A 23,233-nucleotide genomic window follows, 5' to 3' on the forward strand; every position below is an offset into this window, starting at 1 on the left:
AGGGAGGGGGGTGGAACCAATAGGCAGCGAAGTGACCCTGTGCGCAGTCATAGTATCGTTGAAAGTTGGGTACATCAAACCCCCCTTGGTGATAAGGCAACATAAGGGTCCGCAGCCCAAGTCGGGCCTGCTTCCCCCCTCAGATAAGTCGTGACAACTGGGAGTTGAGGGCGCGGAAGAAATATGCGCCAGGGCTATATGGTATATTTGTAAAAAGGAACAACAATTTGGGAAGGACCACCATCTTAATCAGCGAGATCCGACCCGCCATATACAGCGGGAGACGGATCCACTGAGTGACATTGTCCGTGAGTTTGTCTATAACAGTCCCGTAGTTGGCTCTAATCAGGGCTTCCCGATTTCTGGTCACTTGAATGCCCAGGTATTTTATCTCATCTGGTTCCCACACCAGGGGGTAATCTAGAGGGAACTGCGTGGTCTTGTCAGTCAAGGGGAACAGGGCCGACTTCGTCCAGTTTATTTGAATCCCCGAGATGGCTCCGAATTTAGTGACCTCACGCAGCAGAGGGTTCGGGTGTTCACGCGGTTTATGCACATAAAGAGTCATGTCATCCGCATATAGTGCAATGAGTAGTTGGCGCTCTGGATAGATGAGAGATCGGTGTTTGTGATGCTGCCGAAGTTTGGCCGCCAAGGGCTCTATGGCGATTGCGAACAGAACCGGGGAGAGGGGACACCCCTGCCGGGTACCTCTGTGGATCGCAAAGGGGGGGGGAGCGGGCACCATTGAGCAGAACCGTTGCTCGAGGCTGGCGGTACAACAGCCGGATCCAATCCAGGAAATTGAATGGCATGCCCATCCGTTCCAGCAAGGCCAGAAGGTAATCCCACTCAAGGAAATCAAACGCTTAGTGGCGTCGAGAAAGACCGCGGCAGCCTCACTCGCAGGGTCAATATCCTGTATCACCGCCTGTAGCGTGCGCAGGTTGTGGGAAGTCGCACGATTGGGAACAAACCCGGCCTTGTCCGGGAGGACGAGGCGTTCCATCAGAAGGTTAAGGCGCGTGGCTAGGACCTTCGCTAATATTTTAACATCCGTATTTAGCAGTGAAAGGGGCCTGTACGAGTCGCCATGTTCCGGCGGTTTACCAGGTTTTAACAGAGATGTTATGAGGGCTTCTCGCATCGTGGCCGGCAGGGAACCCTCCTCTAACGCAGAGTAGTACACCTGCTGTAGAATGGGGGCCAGTACATGCTTGAAGGCTTTGTAAAAGTCAATCGGTAACCCGTCCGATCCCGGCGCCTTGCCCGACTTCATGGACATTATTGCGTCCGTTATTTCATCTAGTTCCAGTTCATGATGAAGGAACTTCTGCTGGGATGGGCCCAACCATGCAAGCGCAGTGTCGTCGAGGTACTCATGCAATGCAATCGGTGTAGTCCTGTGGGATGTGTAAAGTTTAGTGTAGTGGTCTGTGAGGACTCTAAGTTGGTCAGCAAGATCCCACTGCGGGGTGCCGTGCTCATCTAGCAAGGAAGTAACGTAGTTACGGTACCTAGGGGGGCGAACTGCGGAGGCCAATGCCCTGCCAGGCCTGTCACCCTCGCCATACCCCCGAGAGACAAAGGGTCTCCCCAGAAACTTGCATTCTTTGGCTGCAGCTTCCGTGTATTCATTTAGCTTCTCTCGAATCTGCGCCGCAGTGCTAGGCCCCTGCCTGTTCCGCTCCATGTCGCGTTCTAACTTACGGAGTTCACCCTCCAGCCTGCGCAAATCTCCGCGCAGAAACTTAAGGACACCTCCCCCCTTAGCTATGCACCAGCCTCTCACGGTGACTTTAAACGCCTCCCAGACTGTAGTGAGGCTGGATACGGAATCTATATTACGCTCAAAAAGTCTTTTATGTCTTGCTCTAGTTCCGCCTGAAACACTGAATCTGTGAGGTGCACAGGATTTAGGCGCCAACTCAGGTACGGGGATACCTCAAGGGGAATACGTAGGGAAAGCAGGACTGGAGAGTGGTCAGAGAATGTGCGAGCAAGATGAAGCGCTCTGCCCCGCCATGGAGAGAGGCCCGCCGACAGGAATACGTAATCAATACGTGCCCAAGTGGAATGTACTGCAGAGTAGTGGGTGCCCTGCCGGAGCGAGGTGTGGTAAATAAAAATTCCTTTACCGGGACTGAATTTGATACAGAAACATTATAAAATAGCTCAGTAAAATGAGAGGCAGAATCCGTGATATTAGAGTTTCGGAATGGGCTTTATTCCAATGATCGATTATAATCGGATGCTCCAAGTTCCATCACCACGGGGGTTCAGGAAGTGAAGTACATACTTTATTGACAAAAAGTAACTTTTATAGTACATACATTATAATGAAGTGAATACAGTAGGCGTAACAATTGATAAGGAAATTGACGTTTTGTCTGCGTAACCGAAAATGGGTGTAATAATGAGTAAAAAGGAACATGATTGGTTATGATGTCATACATAGGTGGATCTATAAGATAATACTTGGCCTAAATGCGCGCGCAGCAGTATGACGTGTAATTGACGTGTAACTAGGGGGTGACGGGGACTTGACATTTAGCTCTATATGTGGAGACGAGAAGTCTGGGGGGTCAAGTCAACCTAATCCCAAATCATATCTAACATCCTATGTTTAAAGAACTATGTTATCCACAAAAGAAGGGCTCTCGGACAGAATCTATTCTATACTGACTGTGCGTGCGTGTACAAGCGTCTAAGTGTCTACACTGAATGCGAGGGGGTAGGAATATTCCATGGTAACAGGGCTATGAATTACTTGCATGAGGACAGAGAAGCTGGGCCTTTTTGCTTGGTAACTGGAAGAATGTTTACTTAAACTACTAGGCAGGAATGCATCGGCTGAGGGGGAGGCAGATAATTCGAAGGTGAAATACAGTTCTTGGCAGAGAATAGGCTGATGTCAGGCTTCGTGAGCCGCGCAGAGAATGAGACAAAGTTCATGGTCACAGATGCAGGCTCGGACTGGAGCTTTCAGAGGCAGAAGGCAAGAGGAGTTTTGATGACAGAATCAGGGCCTACTTGCCTGGACTGTAAAGTGGCATAAGTGAACCATATAAAGCCGGTGGCCTTTCATATTTAGGAATGGAATATCCGGCCTATTCATGGCGGATCTGTCAAAGGACATGTTGACGGTGGACGCACATGTATTTGCGTCTTCATAACTGGAACTGGAGGGAACATACATGTACTTGTGACATGCACATGGAACCGTTGGGGTCCAAGATAGGGGACATAACTGACCGGAAAAATCCATATTTCCACATTCCCTCCTTGTCCCCTACTTGCCCTTCAAGAGATATCAATCTTCATCAATCCATTGATCTGTTCATATAGCATCATTTGTTCTTCTTTCTTCTTCCGGGATCTTGAATGAAAATCTTGATGTGGAATGCACGATGTGGCACACAGACCACAAATCGCTGGTCCACATTGTAGACATAGACAGCAACTGAATAGTATGAGAAGGCCAATACCTAGGAAGGATAAAACTCTCCATCCCCAGGCTGATACCGCATTCCAAAACCAACTGGACCAAGTCCAAGTGCCTGGGTTCTGGTGTATCTGGCTTACAATCTTATGAAGGCGAGTGATGGCTTTATATACAGATGGCGAATTTTCTGGTATGAATACGCAGCAGCTTGATCCGATGACCCTACAAGCTCCGCCCCTATCAGCCAGGATGACGTCAAGGACAAGACGATTTTGAAGCACAACAATCCGCATAGCAGACTGCTCTTCCGTTAAATTGCCTAAGGTGGAAATAGTCTCATTCACTACTGCTTCAAGGGTTCTAGTTAATCTACGTATCAGCTTACTATTAGTAACAGTACCTATATAGGGAAAGATGCCTTTATTAAAATCTACATACTTGTCCCATGCCGTCTCAGTGTAATCGACAATGGGGAGATCTCTCCGTTCTCTGTTGTGTACTAAATGAATATTTCTGTAATAATCAGGAGGAGCTAGGAAAACAGGTGGCAAAAGGAATGCAATGTAGCAGGTACCATCCCAATCTAGGGGTAGACGCATATATGCCGTCTGACCACATATAAAGTAGGAGTGGCGAGAAGCTCTAAATGAAGATTTTCCTTGATCACTGAATTCTACTATAGTAGTGCATTTACTATGGCCCATATGTATGGAACCAACCTTTCTTACACACAATTCACCCTTCGCTGGGAATACTGACATGGTGGGTAAGACTAGTTCAACTTCGGATACGACATTTAGAATCATGAGATTAGGTGTAAAATTACCTAATCCATATACTTCATTTTCTAGATCAGTTCCTGTTCTTTTGGGGCGACCCTCCTTGTCAGGGTAACAGACCTTGAGTAAAGCTAGGTTCAGATTTCCCCATACCCAATGATCTTGGTAAACTGCTGTGTCTGAGTCTATGGAATTAATTAAACTAAACCATGCTCCACAGGAGCCATTATGTGTAAATGGATGTGGAAAGAAAGGCAGGACTCCTTCATAATTCTGATAGGGAGGGAGTCGGCCACACACCCAACAATTGGTGGCATTACTAGTCTGATGGGAATGATGTAACATAGTAATGAAAGTGTTATTGCGCAGCGCAAGTCTATAAGACAATTCATGCGGAGGTAAGTCACTAAAAGAATGTTCAGCAGCAACATTATAAACATGTCTAGAAATAGGGTAATATATGTGCAACAACATACTTGTAATAATTATTAAAAGACTCAATAAAAACAAAATTAATAATGTCACTATGCAGTGGCTACGCAGTGATTTACAATACGCCTGTCGTTTCAACATTTTTCGGGTATTTTCTCTACTCAGGTCCAAGGGATACATGTCAGAGACAATTCAACCGCTTCACCTTGGAGAGGACTTAAACAATCAAATTGCTCGACTTGTTGGGCCTAAGCTTTAGTTTGTAATTTTCAGATTTGTTCGGTTCAACAAAAGGGAGTTTTGTATCAGTCTGTGAGGGAGTGCAGGGCACAATGTCTATATCCGAGGATAGTCCATGAAATTTCTTGATATGACTTGAATGAATCCAGCCCTTGCGGCCCTCGATCTTCACGGCTGTTCTTGTGGTCAACAGGACCAACTTGGGTGCTTTCCACCTGGGCTCCAGCTGAGTCTTTCGGTCGAAATTCCTCACAAAGACAAGATTACCCGGAACAACGTCATGGGGTTTCACCTCAGTGTTGTCGGGAAAGGCTGCAGCTACCTGTGAACGAGAAGATTGTAGTGCAGACATCAAGGAAGCCAAGTAATCTGTCAGCATATTACAGTCAATATCAGTTATTTTGCGTGGTATAGGCGTCCCCCACATATTTGGTGGTCTACCGAAGATCACCTCATACGGGGATAGCCCTGTTCGAGAGTGTGCTACCATTCTCATGTAAAAGAGTGCAACTGGTAACGCTACTACCCAGTCGACACCTTTCTCTCTGCATATTTTGGACATTCTGATTTTCAGTATCTGGTTATGTCTTTCTACGAGACCTGCTGCCTCGGGGTGTCGGACACAGTGGAATTTCCACTGATATCCTAACAGAAGTGAAACGTGTTTCATTAATTCGGATGAGAACGGCTGGCCGTTATCTGAGTGAACAGCACGTGGTAAACCGTATCGTGGGAAGAATTCTCGAACCAACTGTTTGGCAGTAGTCGGGGCAGTGTAATCCGAAACCGGGTATGCCTCCGTCCAACGGGACAGAGCGCAAACAACTACGAGAACATATTTGAATCCTCGACATCGTTCCATCTGGATATAGTCCATCTGGAGTACTTCAAAAGGATGATTAGGAGTATGAAATCCACCCTGTTCTACGGGAACGCTTTTTCCTGGGTTGAACTGACAACAGATCATACAGGTACGGACCTTTTGTTTTGCTGCTGCTCGTAAATGTTTATTGAACCAAATGTGTTGAATGCTGTCTAGCATAGCTTTTTCTCCTAGATGTGCTGGACTATGTATAGTGTTAATTATAACTTGGACCATTGAATCAGGAAGGAACCATACAGACTTTTCCTTCATCATCCATCCTTGGTCCGTTTGGATCCCTCCTAATTCAGTCCATTTCTTTATTTCGTCTGGTGTAGCATGTGTCTGTATGTCAATTACGTCAAGAGTAGGATCTTTAACTGTCATACAATGTGTCGGTGTCGGGACTATTGTCTTTGTCATGTCGGGGGTTTGAGTTTGAGCAGTCAGTTTAGCTGTTCTGTCGGCTAGATCATTGCCTTGGGAAATGATATCAGTAACCTTCGTATGGGCCTTACATTTCATAATTGATATTTCAGTGGGTAGATGTATTGCATCTAATAATGCATGAATGAGGGGTCCGTGCTGAATGTGGGCACCGTGGGAAGTTAAATAACCTCTCTCTCGCCACAGCACGCCGAAGTCATGTACAACTCCGAATGCATAACGTGAGTCAGTGTATATGTTGACTTTTTTATTCATGGCTTGAATACAGGCTTGTGTCAGAGCGATAAGTTCTGCGGCTTGAGCTGACAAAGTATTTATACGATTAGTTTCAATGACTTCAGTATCTGTTGTGACTGCGTAGGCGGCTACTAACTCTCCTGTACTTGTTCTCATGCATGAACCATCTACATACAAGGTCAGGTCTGGATCTGACAATGGGACATCGGTTAAGTCTTGTCTGGGTTTTGTTGTTATTGTAATAACTTCAATACAGTCATGGGCTAGTGGGTCTGTTCCGACTACTGGTAAAAGTGTGGCAGGATTCAATGTGTTACAGCGTCTGATTTCTATATGTGGCTGAAACAATGTAAGCTCGTATCCTGTAAGTCGCGCTATAGTCAAGTGTTGTGTTTGCGTTCTATTTACAAGAACCTCTACTGCGTGTGGTACTTGAACTGTCAATGGATGTCCTAACACTATGGCATCGCTTTGTCTGATTGCTAAAGCTGTCGCTGCTACTGATTTCAGGCACGCAGGCAAAGCCTGAGCTACGGGATCTAATGTACTAGAAAAATAAGCACATGGTTTGCGTGCTCCTGCTTGTTCCTGTGTGAGTACTGACAAGGCAGTACCTTCGCGTTCTGTAACAAAGAGTGTAAACTGTTTTCTGTAACATGGCGTTGCTAAAACGGGTGCTTGACATAAAGCTTTCTTTAAGCTTTCAAAAGCTTGTGTGTGTTCCTGAGTCCAAGGGAGAACAGTCGGTGTGGCTGCCTCCTGTGTTGTCAATTGAATGAGTGGTTTTGCTAGAAATGCATACTGAGGGATCCACTGCCTACAATATGAAGTGAGGCCTATGAAAGCCCGCACCTCCTTTTGTGTCTTGGGTATTGACATGTTAGCTATTAACTGAATGCGGTCGGGTGTAAGCTGCCTTCCCTCCTTGGACAGCGAGTGTCCAAGATATACAACTCGCTGGTCACAGAATTGCAGCTTAGAAGGGGACACCTTGTGCCCCTTTTCGGCTAGAAATTGTAAAACTGTCAGTGATGCTTTTTCACATTCCGGTTCGCTTCTCGCGGTGATCAGCAGATCATCGACGTATTGAAGCAAGGCAGTGTTGACTGGCATGTGGATACTGTCAAGTTCTCGTTTCAGTGCTTGGCTATAGATGCTGGGGCTTTCTGTAAATCCTTGAGGTGCGCGGGAGAATTTAAAGCTACGCCCATTTAAACTAAATCCGAACAAATATTGGCTTTCCGGATCTATTGGGACGCTGAAAAAGGCATTTTTGAGATCAATTACAGTAAAGAATGTTGCTTCGGAATCAATAGCTGTCAATAATGACGAGATATCTGGGACCACAGGAAATTGTGGCACAATACATTTGTTTAACTCGCGCAGATCAATAACCAATCGATATACTGGCGGAGCTGTAGGATCTGTTCGTTTAAGAATCGGAATTATCGGTGAATTACATACATTGGAGTCTGTTTCTACAACTACTCCTTGGGCAATAAGCTCGTCAATGATTTGTAGTAAAGCCACTACAGCATCTGGTGGTAACTTGTATTGTCGCATTCGTGGTAGCACCACTCCTGCCTTTAGTGTGACTCGATATGGTGTAATATTCATGCAACCAACATCAGTAGGGCCTTGTGCCCATAGATGTGTAGGTAAAGTCTGCAGTCGGGGATCCATGTCTCTAGATACATAGTGACCTTTAAAATCACGTAAAAACAACCTTACTCCTTCCGGAGAACAACATATTATGGCTCCTAGGGCTTTCAGGGTTTTAATTCCTAACAGATTTTCTGGGCATGATTTAGTAAGCAATAAATCTGTAGTTCGGGTCAGAGGTCCTATCGTAAGTGGAAGAGGCTGTGATACTTCATTAACAATAGGTTTTCCTGAAAAACCAAGGGAAATATTCTGAGAGCCTGAGAGGGGTGCCCCTGGAACTTCACTACGTTTTATAGTTGTTCGACTTGCCCCTGTATCGAGTAAAAATTTTCTATCTTGACCTAATAATTCACTATGTACATAAGGTCCTTCTTGATCTACAGGAATCTCGATAAGGGGTAAGTCAACTTCCCTCTCTAGGCTAGTTCATGCGTAACGCTGATACTCGGGATATTCATACTGTGCGGTCTGATACATTTGTCGTGTTGTTGTCTGTGTGGCAGCAACAGGCAACGGTGGTGCAGCTGGCACAAACTGTATTGGCTGTTGTGCGGCTGGCATGGCCTGGGCATGCTGCATAGCTCCTTGTTCATTCTGATCTTGTCTTAGTGGCCGTGATCTTTCTTGTGTTTTACCTATGGCGATATTATGTTTTAAAACTGGACAGTCGTGTACGTAATGACCTGGCTTTTTACAATAATTGCATGTCCCTTTTACAGGTCCTGCTGAATCGGAATGTGTCATACCCTTTTTATGTCCTTCAGCTGGAACTGTCTGGGAAACTAGCATTTTCATTTTCGTGTCTTTCATGCGTCTGTGTTCATGTTCTTGTTCCTCTCTAATTCTATTGTGGTGGTACTGTAACATTTGTAACATTTGTGTTGGAGTGTTACCTTGCCAGGTACTCTCGAATTTTAATACTCTATTCTTTACTGGGGGCAGGGCATTTTCCACTAATTTTGTTACAAACAGATGCGGGTATGATTCGCTACTTGCTTTTATGCCACTATTTATACCAAAACATTTCTCGAATCGGGCATAGTAATCGCTAGTGTCTTCATCTTGCTTCTGTTTACAGGCTGAAATTGTACCCCAATCTTCCTTTTTCGTAGTTAATAAACGTGGCAGTACCTGTACTAGTAGACCTGGTAGTGCTTTAGTTTTGTCCCCAAGCCCCGAACCTGGACCTCGGGCCCTTTCTTCTGCTTCTAATGCTGACCATTCTATCTTTTGGTCACCTACCTCCCACTCTTTTTCCTTGAGTTTCTCATAAATGCCAGCAGGCATCAACACCTTTAATATTGTCATAATGTCGGGGTAGGTATACTCTCCCATGAGTAACATGTCTTTAATTTCTCGGTGAAAACCCGCTGGGTCTTTGTCATGACTGGGTACCACTTTCTTCATTTCTAACAATTCTATTTTCGATATGGGCGTATATACAAATACACGTTTAAACTGATTGTCCTCGCCTTTTATTGGGTGTACTTCTCGTAAGGGATTCTGTCTATCCAGGTGATACGTGGTTCTTTCCTTGACAGGCAATGAGACATGCTCTGAGCATACAAAAAGAATATACTGCTTTCTTGATACTAGAATTTCTTTAATTAATTTAGTACCTGGACCTCTCCATTTATTCATAAGCAATTCAGTCAATATGTCAGGTAAGGGACCAGGGTCCGAATGCTGACTCTGATATAGTATAATGAGTTGTTGAATCATATAAATCCCAGCTAACCTCTGCTCATCTGGGGTGAGATTCAAAAATGTGCGTACTACTGTCTCATCACTATATTTTCCGGGACTGTCCATCCAATGGACAGCTGCCCTTGCTAAATCTTGTTTATCCATAGAATCGAGAAAATGATAACCCCTTCGTTCTCGGAGTAGCTTGTCGGCGGTTTGGAACGAATGCTCGTTAGACCTTATATTAATTATAGGTATTTGGAAATTCCTGTCATTATCTGGACGTATTGGACGTATTGAGTCAGTATGACATCTAGTCTGATTCCTATTACAAGATCTTCCTCTACCTACATAGGCTATGGTGTCCGACTGTCCTGCGGGCAGTCCTGACCCTTCTTCCTCGCTTTGTTCGAACTCGTCTGTCTCTAATCTCTCTTCGTGTAGGCGTTCTATTTCTTTACGGATCTTTCGGCACATGGCTATTATACAATTTTGCTTATCGTGTCTCCCTTCTGATATATTCTGGCTCCATCTTGTAAGAATTTGCATTGCTTCCGGGTCTACCCCCGGTCGGTCTTGATTTCTGATCACACAGTTTATGAGGAAACGTAACAGTTCCCCCTGTATCTCTACTTTCTGGTATTCCATAGCTCTGTTAATACATTCTGGATCTCGCCCTGTTTGGACAAAATGATATATTTTATCTAGATGCGCAGTCATTCCTGGTAGCTTCGCTAAATACCCTGCAGCTCGTCTGATACGTAATGATGCCAGGATCATTTCGTCCTCTTTACCGAGCACCGGGTCATATCTACAATCAATAAGAAGTTCCTTAAGCGTACGATCACTTACGAATTTGGGTGTACGTGAATGCGCTGACTCTTGAAAAATAAGTTTATTTATTCTAGGTGGCATAGAAAAAATATTGGTAGCACCTCCCGTGGCCCCGTCTGGGGCGTCGGGTGTGAAAGGATTCGTCGAACGTGACACAGCAACTATAGGTGTGGACTCAGCTATAGAAGTACCTGTAGGAACAGATGCAGAAACAGATGTGCTTGCCGGAACTTGTGACTCGATTTGTTGCTGTAGGGATACGGGTGCTGGATCTTGGCGTTGGACCTCCCTGGTATGCGGTCTACGTGGGGCGGAATTAGCATACTCGGGAGCTGCGTCATCTAAATATGAGGAAAGAAAAACATCTTCTGCGGTTCTAGGATGCCCCTTAGGATGTACCTTGATTGGGAATAATGGGGGTGGCAAGTCTTTCGGTATCTCTGGAGTAGCCTTAGGTAATCCTTCGGCCAAAAGGGGATACATACCATTCATAAGGGCATTTCTTTGTCTGTCTACTTGTTCTGATTTCACTCGGATACCTTCCTCAATTAATAGATTTTCTTGAACTTTGTTTGAACTCTCTTTACTCTTCTCTTCCTGTCTACGTGCTTTTTCTGTACGTCTATGAGATTCTTTACGCCATAACTCGACGGCGTCTTTCTGTGACTGTCTGACTTTCCTTTTCCATAACTCTTCCTCGACTTTCATGATGCACTCTGCATCCCAGGTTCCCGCTGCGGGCCATCTCTGACTTTCAGGTAATCCCTTGGTGTAGTCTACCCATAAATCAAGAAATAATATAGCGTCTAAGCCATGTTTGTGATACATGAAGTGCCCTGGAGTATCCCTAGGAGGAATAGGGACGGCTTCTTCAAGTACCCCTTTTCTAGTAGTGATCTGTCTTAATTTCGAAAAGAGCGGCATATTGACAACTGATCTGATACTTAATCTTGAACACACTTAATAAAAAAGCACACTAATGAACAACCATTCATACCACAATATGCAGAACGTTTAACACATTAAACATTGAACATTAAGCATTTTTAACCTTTAACATAAACAACAATGATGATCGTCTGCATAACTGACCACCAAGCATAATTCTTGACAATAACTAGATACTTCGGAATACTTGATATACTGCTAAACAGTACAGATACACTGCTAAAACAGTGCAGACCGGGGGAGGAGGAGCCTAGCGCGCATCCAAGATGGTCGCGTGAGCACAGGGCTCCCCGGACCCTCTCTGCTCCTCGGAATCTATCCTGAGAATATCCTGACGTGGCTTATGGAATCTGGGAGATAAAGACCAGCTGAGCATATATCTCTTTTCAAAACTCAAATCGGACCTGGGAATCCTGAGTTGTCGCCGTCGGAACTTTTGGGACCCACCCGACGGAGGTGACCGGGGTGAAGGTGATCCGAGAGGCCGGGCTGCAATTGAACAACAGCGGCTTCAGCGCGGTGCCAGCTGCCGATCCACCACTTTCGGTTTCGGTTTTGCACTTCAGGAGACCGGCAGGGGGGTGCGCTCGGGGTGGCGAGGTGCTTCCTGGGCCTCTGAATGAGGTTTTCTTTCACCTGCCACTAGAGTGCCTATCGCCTCGGACCCCCTATACCGACATTTTGTGGTCCTCTTGCTGGTGCCCTTACACCTCTTGATTGGAGGTCCCCTTGAGTGACCGTGTTCACATGGGGGGCAAAGGGGGTCCCGAGGGCCGCAAGACCAAGGCTTCCCTCCGCGGGGGAGCAGTCCAGAGCAATAACATGGACCGATACACCCAGGGCAGGGGGCCCTCTGGCGCTGCTGGCCCCCCCTCGGATACTGCGGAGGGAGGCGCGACCGTCTCTACGGAACTATCCCTGCAGGACATTATGGGCGCCATTGATGGCATTAGGGAAACCATCGCGACGCAATATGAGGCCCTGGCCCGTAAGATTGACACTGTCGCGATTGATGTCACCCTGATCCGGGCCGACCTCTCCAAAACTAACGAGAGGGTCCAGGCTCTCGACACACGGACCTCCACCCTCGGTGCGGAGGTGTCGGATCTGCGGGCCGCGCTCGGAGACATCAGGGTGGTCAACGATCATATGGCCCGGCGGCTTGAGGACTTCGAGGGACGGGCCCGACGCAACAACATCCGCGTCATAGGTGTACCGGAGTCCTCCGACGGCCGCCCGGTTGACCTCGTGGTCGAGGAACTTATCCTGAAACAGTTGTCCCCGGCTGGCCTAAGTAAGTTCTTTGCCGTGGAGCGGGCCCATCGAGTTCCGGGCGGTCGGCCACGGCCGGGGGCCCCCCCGAGGCCTATAGTGGCCAAACTGTTCTACTACAGGGACCGCGACGCTATTCTGCAGGCCTCACGGACCCACGGCCCGGTTCGTCATGAGAACTCGACCATCAATTTTTATCCGGACTTCACGCAACTGGTCCAGAAACAACGGATGGGATTCCAAGGGGTGAAGCGTCGTCTCCGCGAGCTGGGCCTAAAGTATTCGATGCTCTACCCAGCAAAACTCCGAGTGGAACATGGGGATCGGACAGCCTTTTTTGACTCTCCTGTGGCTGCAAGTGACTGGCTGGACTCTCTGCCGGACGGAGGTGGCCGTCCCGGACCCTCTGCGGGCACCGCGGGTGACGGGTCCCCTTTAGAATGACTTTTGGTCCTTGATTTTGCCGGTTTGCACTGTACAGTCGGGTCTTATTTCATTTGCATATTGTGTTTAACCAGGACCAGTGAGGGGGGCGGGCGGGGACGGGTCCCTTACCTCCTCTGGGGTCTTTTCGTAGAATGGGGTTAGAGGGGCGACAGGCACACTGCAAGTTGGGGGGGGTTTTTGGCCCGCAGGGGTGCAGGGTGGGGGGAGTTGGTCCTGGGGTGGGGTTGGGGGGGAGGAGGGGTTGTTTTGCTGTGTGTTTTTTGTTTACAGGGCGAGGTACTGATTTTTGTCCACATTTAGGAACTGTGCTGCAGGCTGGGGGACCCTTGATCTATTGGGGGGGATGGGGGGGGACGGGTTGAGGCTTATGTCATGGAACGTCAATGGGTTGGGGGACCGTATCAAGCGGGGTGTAGTACTGCAATATTTGCGTCGTTTGACTCCTGATGTGGTGTTTCTCCAGGAGACGCATCTGGTTGGCAATGTTTGTCATGCAATGAACAGGGGGGATACCGCCTCGTGGCCCATTCTGGTTTCACAACTGGTTCCAGGGGGGTGGGCATTCTCCTGCGAACCTCACTTCCGGTGGAGATCACTAAGATAGTCTCGGATGACAGAGGGCGCTATGTGTGCTTGATTGGGAGGTGGGAGGGGCAGCCCCTTGCCCTGGTTTCAGTTTACGTCCCCCCGGGCCTCCAGAACTCCACCTTCACTGACTTGGGTCGAATGCTGCTTGACCTTCCTGACAGCCTCCTGCTCATGGGCGGGGACTTTAATTCTGTGGTTTCGGGTGAACTGGATCGTCACCCACCAAGGACCCTCCCCGCTGCCCAGGCATGGCTGGGCGGGATGCTGGAGACCTTCGGCCTGGTGGATAGTTGGAGATTAATGCATCCGACCCAATGTCAATTCACCTTTCACTCGGGGGCGCATGGGAGCCTCTCTAGGTTAGACTATTTCCTTATGCCCGCGGCGCAGACTGGTCGGATTCGTGAGGTCAGGCACCTGGCGCGGGGTATCTCCGACCATTCTCCGCTGTGGCTTCTTTTTGACACCGGGCCGCGGTCTGCAGGGCGGATCGCTCCCATTAACCCATGGTACTTGCGAGACCCTACGACTCGTGACAGCCTGGTCAAGGCTATGGACCAATACTTCCTGGATAACGAGGGGTCGGTGTCGTCTGCAATGTCCCTGTGGGAAGCCTTTAAAACTGTGATCCGCGGACACGCCCTTTCCCAGATAGTGGTGGCTAAGAGGGTCAAGAGTGAGGCAGTGGTGAGGCTGGAGACTGACATCTTGGGGCTGGAGTCGGCCTTGGAGGCGAATGTCACTCCGGACGGGCTCCATGCCCTCAGCCTGAAACAGTTTGAATATAGGTCCCTGGTCACTGACGCGGCCAAAACTATGTATAGGGAGCAGCAGGGTCGACTGTACGATGCCGGGGACAAGGCGGGAAAGTTGATCGCGTGGCTGGACAGGAAGGAGAGAGTGAATCGTGTGGTCCCGGAGTTGCGTGCTGCGGATGGTGTGTGTGTGACGGAGCCTGACGAGATTGTGGAATGTTTTGCCGACCACCTCCGGGCTGTGTACTCCCCAGTGACTGACAGGGATGAGGACGACTCTCGCCTTCTACTGAGGGATATCGCCTTGCCCGGCCTGTCCGTTGAGGACCGTGAGCGGCTGGACGCCCCCTTGTCGGCGGATGAAATAGCGACCGCGATCCGCTCCCTTCGCTCGGGCAAGGCTATGGGTCCCAACGGTCTGCCCATCGAGCTATATAAATTGCGCCCTGACAAGCTCGCACCCTTCCTCAGTCGCATGTTTCGTGAGTCTCTGGCGGCGGGTTCCCTCCCGGCCGACCAGCGTTTGGCCACGATAGTCGTTATCCCCAAGGAGGACAAGCCGCGAGACCGCTGTACTTCTTACCGGCCTATTTCACTGCTAAATGCGGAGCCTAAGATCCTGGCGAAAGTCCTTGCCAATCGTCTGTTGAGCGTCGTGTGCGATCTTATTCATCCGGACCAATGCGGATTCATCCCGCATCGTAACACCGCTCTTAACTTGCGGCGTCTTCACGGCGCCCTTGCCAGGGCGGAGCTCCTCTCCGAACCGGCCGTGCTGGTTTCTTTGGATGCCACGATGGCTTTTGACACCATCGAGTGGCCATTCCTCTGGGCTGTCTTGGCTAAATTTGGCTTTGGGGAAGGATTTATTGGCTGGGTTAAGCTTCTTTACACGGGACCCATGGCTCAGGTGGTGGTTAATGGGCGGGTCTCTCGGCCCTTTGCCCTCGGCAGGGGCACGAGGCAGGGATGCCCGTTGTCCCCTTTGCTCTTTGCTCTCGCCCTGGAGCCACTCGCGGCTTGGCTCCGCTGGGAGCCCTCGCTTAGAGGGATCCGGTGGGCCCCGGGCTTTGAAGATCGGGTTTCGCTGTATGCGGACGATATTCTCCTATATCTCACCTCACCGCGGCAGTCGCTCAACGTCCTCTTTGACGTTCTGACTTCCTTTGGGAATAATTCGGGTCTCACGATCAATTGGTCTAAATCCTGCGTCTATCCGATCTCCGGTGGTCCTCCTCTCCTGCCGCCTCGGCTTCCGATCCAGGTATCTCTGAGCGGCTTTAAGTACCTGGGGATATACGTTTCGCTGGGCCCGGTGGCTCGCTATGAGCAGAATCTCCTGCGTCCGCTTCGGCGATTGCGGGAGGACACGGCCCGGTGGTGCAGGCTGCCCCTGTCCCCGCTGGGTCGGGCCGCGCTGTTCAAAATGATGTCCCTTCCCAGGTTCCTCTATGCACTACAGAATTCCTTCGACGTCATCCCAGTGGCCTACTTTCGGGAGGTGGAGAGCCTGCAGAGGAGACTGGTGTGGGACGGGCGGGCGCGTATTGCTCTTGCTAAGCTTACTCTCCCCTGGTACGACGGGGGCATCGCGCTTCCCGACATTCGCAGGTATTATTGGGCCGCGCAGCTTTCGGCCATCAACCATGCCACGTATGCGCCTGGCCTGAATCCGGCGTATGAGATGGACAAGTTCCTGCTTCCCGGCGGGGACTATAACAGGGCGCTGTACTCCCGCTCGGCTGGCCGGACCCTTACGGGTCCTACTAAGATTGCGGTGCGGACCTGGAGGGCTGCCACTGCGGCCACGGGCTGGGGTGAGCGACTGACATGTGCTACTCCTTTGTTTGCCTCCGATCGCCTGGGGAGCCTCTGGACTACGAAGGGATTTGACCAGTGGGATACGATTGGTATCAGCAAAGTGGGAGACCTGTGGCATAAGGGCGCGGTTAAGACTTTCGCGGCTCTTCAGGCCGAATATGAGCTTACGGACAGGGAGTTCTTCCGCTATGCCCAGGTTCGACACGCCCTGCTTTCGGTCTTTGGAGAGGGGACCAAGATCCCGGTTTCCTCGCCCCTCGAGGACCGCATACTTGACGGACATGTCCCTGACAGTACTATCTCTTTAATTTATAAGAAACTGATTAATCATCGGGCTGACCTCTTGGTGCGCCTTCGGGAGGCTTGGACGGGGGATGGGGTGGAATTGGACGACGAGGACTGGCAGTCTGCACTGTCGTCCCCCAAGGAGGTCGCCATTCCAGCCCGTCTCCGGTTGGTACAGCTTAAGATTTTTCACCGGGTGTATTTGACGGGTCCTCGCTTGGTCTCGATGGGATATTCCGACGATGGGCTCTGTAAGCGGGGTTGTGGGCTCAGCGCCACCTTTCTCCATATCCTGTGGGAGTGCCGCGAGGTGGCGGACTACTGGCGCCGGGTACATACGGTTATGGGACAGGTCACTGGGGTTGTGCTGCTGCCGGAGGTGCGTCGCTGTGTCTTGAATGTGTGGGAGCCCAATGATTATAGCGCGGCTCAGACTCGGTGGGCGGCCCTGGGGAACATGATTGCCAAGAGAGATATAGCGCAGCTTTGGGGTGCCCAGCGGCCGCCCACCGTGTCAGTATGGAAGGAGAATATGGACTGGTGTATGTTCAGGGAGAAGACTGTGTATGTTGCCCGTGGTAAGCCGGGGGCATGGGGCAGAATCTGGGGGCAATGGAATGCATATCGTGGGGGTATCTGTACGCCCCCCCTGGTGGACACCGATATCGCCATGTCCCCCTGACCCTTGACGGTTCCGGGCACCTTTTGGAATGACTACATATGGACGTTCATTTCCCTTGGCCCCCCCCCCCCGTCCCCAGCCTCCCGGTACTCCTTCCTTTCGCGTGCTGCTTAATGGTCTGAACTGGAGTTCCCCGGAGGAAGCCTGACCTGCACTGTTTGTCTTTATGCCTCGCCTTTTGTTTTTTCTTTTAGTTTTTTGTGTTTGCTGGATTTAAGTCTCCTGTTTCTTTAGAACTATCCGGAGTCACTACGGGGCCGAGCCCCGGGAACCGACTGCAGCTTTGATAAATGTATATTTCATTCTGTACTTAGCGGCCGGCCCTGGTGGTTGTAGGCCCGTGCTTGTAATCGAATTATTGTTCAATAAAAACTTTAAAAAAAAAAAAAAAAAAAAAAAAAAAAACAGTGCAGACCGGATTTGTGTACCCAAACCCGTCTTGACCGGCACAACCTATGTGCACGTCAGAAATGCCTCCCCAGTAATGGTACTCACCGGGTAGCTTCGGAAACGGAAGGCCTCGGTAACTTGAACTTGAACCGGACTGGACTCGACTCGCCTCGTCGGAAACTGGGCTTGACTTCGAACTGGTGGGTCTCTGTATACCTCGGATCTTGCTCTCTCAGCTAGGCTCTGGTCGGGATACTTCGCACTTCTCACCGCCTCGTCTGGGTGTTGATCGCAGTCTCAGTCGCCCCCGCTTGACCGGAGGGAGATACAGGAAATCCTGCTGGTACGCGTTATTGTCCGTCCAGCTGTGGCAGGAGACCGGGCCTGCTACTCACCGCCGGCGCGTGAGATGAGAAAGTGTCCCTGTTCGGGCGCCATCATGTGGTAAATAAAAATTCCTTTACCGGGACTGAATTTGATACAGAAACATTATAAAATAGCTCAGTAAAATGAGAGGCAGAATCCGTGATATTAGAGTTTCGGAATGGGCTTTATTCCAATGATCGATTATAATCGGATGCTCCAAGTTCCATCACCACGGGGGTTCAGGAAGTGAAGTACATACTTTATTGACAAAAAGTAACTTTTATAGTACATACATTATAATGAAGTGAATACAGTAGGCGTAACAATTGATAAGGAAATTGACGTTTTGTCTGCGTAACCGAAAATGGGTGTAATAATGAGTAAAAAGGAACATGATTGGTTATGATGTCATACATAGGTGGATCTATAAGATAATACTTGGCCTAAATGCGCGCGCAGCAGTATGACGTGTAATTGACGTGTAACTAGGGGGTGACGGGGACTTGACATTTAGCTCTATATGTGGAGACGAGAAGTCTGGGGGGTCAAGTCAACCTAATCCCAAATCATATCTAACATCCTATGTTTAAAGAACTATGTTATCCACAAAAGAAGGGCTCTCGGACAGAATCTATTCTATACTGACTGTGCGTGCGTGTACAAGCGTCTAAGTGTCTACACTGAATGCGAGGGGGTAGGAATATTCCATGGTAACAGGGCTATGAATTACTTGCATGAGGACAGAGAAGCTGGGCCTTTTTGCTTGGTAACTGGAAGAATGTTTACTTAAACTACTAGGCAGGAATGCATCGGCTGAGGGGGAGGCAGATAATTCGAAGGTGAAATACAGTTCTTGGCAGAGAATAGGCTGATGTCAGGCTTCGTGAGCCGCGCAGAGAATGAGACAAAGTTCATGGTCACAGATGCAGGCTCGGACTGGAGCTTTCAGAGGCAGAAGGCAAGAGGAGTTTTGATGACAGAATCAGGGCCTACTTGCCTGGACTGTAAAGTGGCATAAGTGAACCATATAAAGCCGGTGGCCTTTCATATTTAGGAATGGAATATCCGGCCTATTCATGGCGGATCTGTCAAAGGACATGTTGACGGTGGACGCACATGTATTTGCGTCTTCATAACTGGAACTGGAGGGAACATACATGTACTTGTGACATGCACATGGAACCGTTGGGGTCCAAGATAGGGGACATAACTGACCGGAAAAATCCATATTTGTGTGTGTGTAATGTGACGCCTGCGAGTGTGACCTGTCTATCTCAGGTTTGAGTGCAGTGTTGAAATCCCCCCCAGAAGGATGTGGGATATACCTAGGGTCTGAATCTTACCCCACATAGTGAGGAGCACGGACGGGTCATCCGTATTGGGGCCATAGTAACAAGCAAACAGTATTGTATGTGAGTGCAATGTCCCCCAAGCCATGCAGTACCTCCCACCAGAGTCCACTTCGGTTCCCGCCAGTGTAAACCCCATCCCGCGTCTCACCAGGATGGTCACTCCTCTTGCGTAACTCGAGTAAGATGAGAACACCCTACTAGTAGCCCACCGTGATGCAAATGAGGGGGCTCCCCCCGGTTTTAAGTGCGTCTCCTGGAGCATGGTTACGGACACCCCCTGCCGAGACAGGTAACTCAGGACCTGCCTCTTCTTTCTTGGGTTGTTTAACCCGTGTACGTTCCAGGAGATCAACTGAAAGTTCAACGCAGGGCGCGTGTCAGCTAAGTCCCCCATTCCCCCGGATAAAGGTATATGTGGCATGTACTCATAGCTTGTAATTGCACGTAGCACTCAGTATCACATTCCAAACCAAAGTCCCAGTTAACTTCCCCACCCACCCGACTTCTCGCACCTTTTACTGAGGAGTAAATAAGCCCAGATGAAAGTCGGAGTATCCGCCCACCCACGCCGGCAACCCCAACTGGCCGGGTACACACTGCCCACCCATCCCCTCCCCCCCATCAAACCCAACTCAACAAACTGAAAAAATACAGTAACCACCCCTGCCTTGATGAGGAAAGGGGTGTATTGGGGTGCACCCATTGGGGGATCGAACTCTAGGGGCGCCAGACCTGCCAACCACCTCCCTACTTACACCCACAAGAACCCAGACATACACCAGGCCCTCAGTGTGGGACGGAGGTGGGCGACCGGGCACAGAAGATAACAGCGACCAATTCAAGTGTCATTTTCTCAAAAAAAGAGAGGTACCTCACCAGGAGTGACGTTGGCCCATTCGGGCAAGTTCAGCCATAGCAGCAAAGTGAGTCAGGGGGGGCATCACCCCGACACGTTCAGTCCTGCTGTTCCATCGGTGAGGGCGATCGAGAGTGCCGCGGCTCCGCGCCCTCTTTGGCTGAGTCCCTCCTATGCCGCTTGAGGAACTCCTCCACCTGTTGCGGCTGCTGGAAAAACAGTTGTTTTCCTTGGTGCGAGATTTTCAGTTTCACAGGGTATAGCATTGCATATGGAATCTCCCGGGCCTGCAGTTTCTTTTTAACCCCAGCAAATTTCCAACGGGCTTCCTGCACAGATGCAGTGAAATCGGGGAAGAAGGACAGCGTAGTGTTGCAGTATCTCACTGTTCCCATCTCCCGCGAGCATCTGAGCACCACATCCCGGTCCCGATAATTAAGGAAGGGCGCAATGATGGGCCGCGGCTGGGCACCAGGGAGGGGGGGCGGGCAGCAAGGGATCTGTGGGCTCTCTCCATGATGAAGTGTGGGGAGAAGGACTCCCTTCCGAACAGTTCAGCCACTAGGTTCTCAATGAAGACCTCCATTTTCCCGGTGTTGGTGGTCTCCGCAAGGCCAAGGATGCGGACGTTGTTGCGCCGGGACCTCGCTTCTAGGTCCTCATTCTTGTCTGCAATTATTTTGAGAAGCCGGTCCATTTGGGTTACATGTCGGTCTGTAGATGTGGCGCCGTCTTCCAGTGTGGAGATCCTGTCCTCAGTCTCTTTTATGCGGGCATCGTGTTGCTCCAGTTTGGCAACCACGCCATCCAACCTGGTATTGATGGTGTCAATCTTGGAATCTATGGTTGACAGGCTTTGTTTCAATCCCAGCAGGAGAGATTTCCAGTCCTCGTCCGGAGGGCCGGCGGCGGAGGGACCAGGCTCAGGTGCCGTCGCGGGGGTTTTCTTGGTGTCAAACGGTAGCTTGGACTGCCTAGCGTCATTGCGCCCAATGACGCCAGGAAGACGATCCTGCCCAGCTCACCCCGTAGATAGTTCGGGCGAGGAGAGGGGCCGCACTACCGCGATCGATGAGGGTTCCGCCCGGGTCCAGCTACAGCCGCGTGGGTAGATAGGGCCGATGCAGCTCCCAGACTCACCTCGAGGAATGCGGAACCGAGGGAGGCGGCCCCGCCGGCCGACCCAGGGGCACTCCGCACGTGGCTGGTCAATCAGGGAGGGCGGGGATGACTCCACAGCCAGTAGGCCAGCCTCGGCTCAACTGTACACTACCCCCTCAGAGGGCGGGAGGGCGATCCGGACGAGGCAGTAGCCCCAGGTCACAGTAGGCCGCAGCGAGTGCCCGCAGGACAACGGGGGATGTCCGGGGTGCGATCCGCCCTAACCAGGCGGCCCCCCAGAGAGGCCCTCAGCAGCAAGTCCCGGCTCTCGGCGTGGTCGGCAGCCCGCAGGCCAGGGTCTCGGGCGCAGGCCTCAACTGGCGGCGCAAGTCCGGGTGAAGGTCTCTGCATGCACCTCGTCCCCGGAGGCGCAAACCTCCACCTCTCCGCAGCCCTCACCACGGGCGGGGGCAGCAGTAGATGTTCCGGCGTCACGGTCCGCCTCGCCGGTCAGGGGGGGTATCGTGCGTTGTGCAGGCCGCAAAGCCCCGGCCTCTCCCAGTGTGTCCCCGCAGCCAGGTGCCAGGCCTCAGGCAAGCGTCTCCCCACCCGGGGAAGCTATAGTGGATAGTACGGCACCTAAGCCTGCTGCAGTAGATCGAGGCGTGTCCAGTCCATCGGCGAGATCGGTAGCCTGCAAGCCCACGTCTCGGGCGCAGGCCCCAACAGGTGGAGGACGAGCAGGCGAAAGGCCCCCCAGAGCGTCCCGACCTCAGAGGCGTCCCCGCCTACCTCTCGCAGACTTCTCCGCCCAAGCAGGGACAGCTGCTGGTCATCCGGCGCTGCGTTCCGCCTCGCGGGCTGGAATCCTCTAGCATCGCGCAGGCCTCACAGCACCGGGCTCTCGTAACGAGCGTCCCCCACAAGGTGCAGGTCGCAGACAAGCACGCCCCCCCACCCGGGGGAACAACAGCGGGTATCTCGGCACTCCGGCAGGCTCCACAGTCGTGTTGGGCACCGGGGCGTCGCGCAGGTCACAGCGGAAACAGCCGTGAGGGTGAGGCCAAGGATAGCGCGGTCAGGATACTGGAAAGGGTGGTGAAAGTGCCCGGTCCGGCGGGAGCCTCACTCTTGTGCGGCCATCTTGGTTTGGCGCCCTCTAGCGCCCCCGTGCAACCACAAGAGTTCTATGAGTGTATCACTTTATAACACCATGAGTACTGCCCGTGTGATTTCAGAACCAATAAAGCACTGCCTAGGACCACCGAGGCTTCAAGGACTGGCAAGGCCCACCCTCCATATTTAAATAAAGCCCCGGAGGTTGCCAATCCGCAGTCTTGAGTTGGCCTCGAAGCCCCCGAACAATTCGTAAACAATACCCGGGGAAGTGTCGATCCCCTAGTCTGCGAAATGTCTCTGTGTCATCCCGCGCCTAATTTACATGTGAGATTAAGATCCCCAGTGCTACAGAGACCCCGCAATATAATAATAGGATTGGCCCGGAACATTACCCACCAGTGTGCTCATTTAAATGAACGGGTGAGACCCCATTTCTTTTTTTTCCTCAATTTTTATCATCCGGTTCCGCTTTATTGAAACGATACGAGGTTTTCCTCCTCTTGCTTCAACGAGGCAAACAAGTATTTACTATAACAGGGTGCAAGCAATGCTCCCGCCCTGTAATAGCAAACATAAATGTCCCGCGCTTGCACACCCCAGGACATTGTATGACCTGCGCCTGGG

Source organism: Triturus cristatus, chromosome 4_2 (genome assembly GCF_964204655.1).
Source record: "Triturus cristatus chromosome 4_2, aTriCri1.1, whole genome shotgun sequence".
In the NCBI taxonomy this organism is placed as follows: domain Eukaryota; kingdom Metazoa; phylum Chordata; class Amphibia; order Caudata; family Salamandridae; genus Triturus; species Triturus cristatus.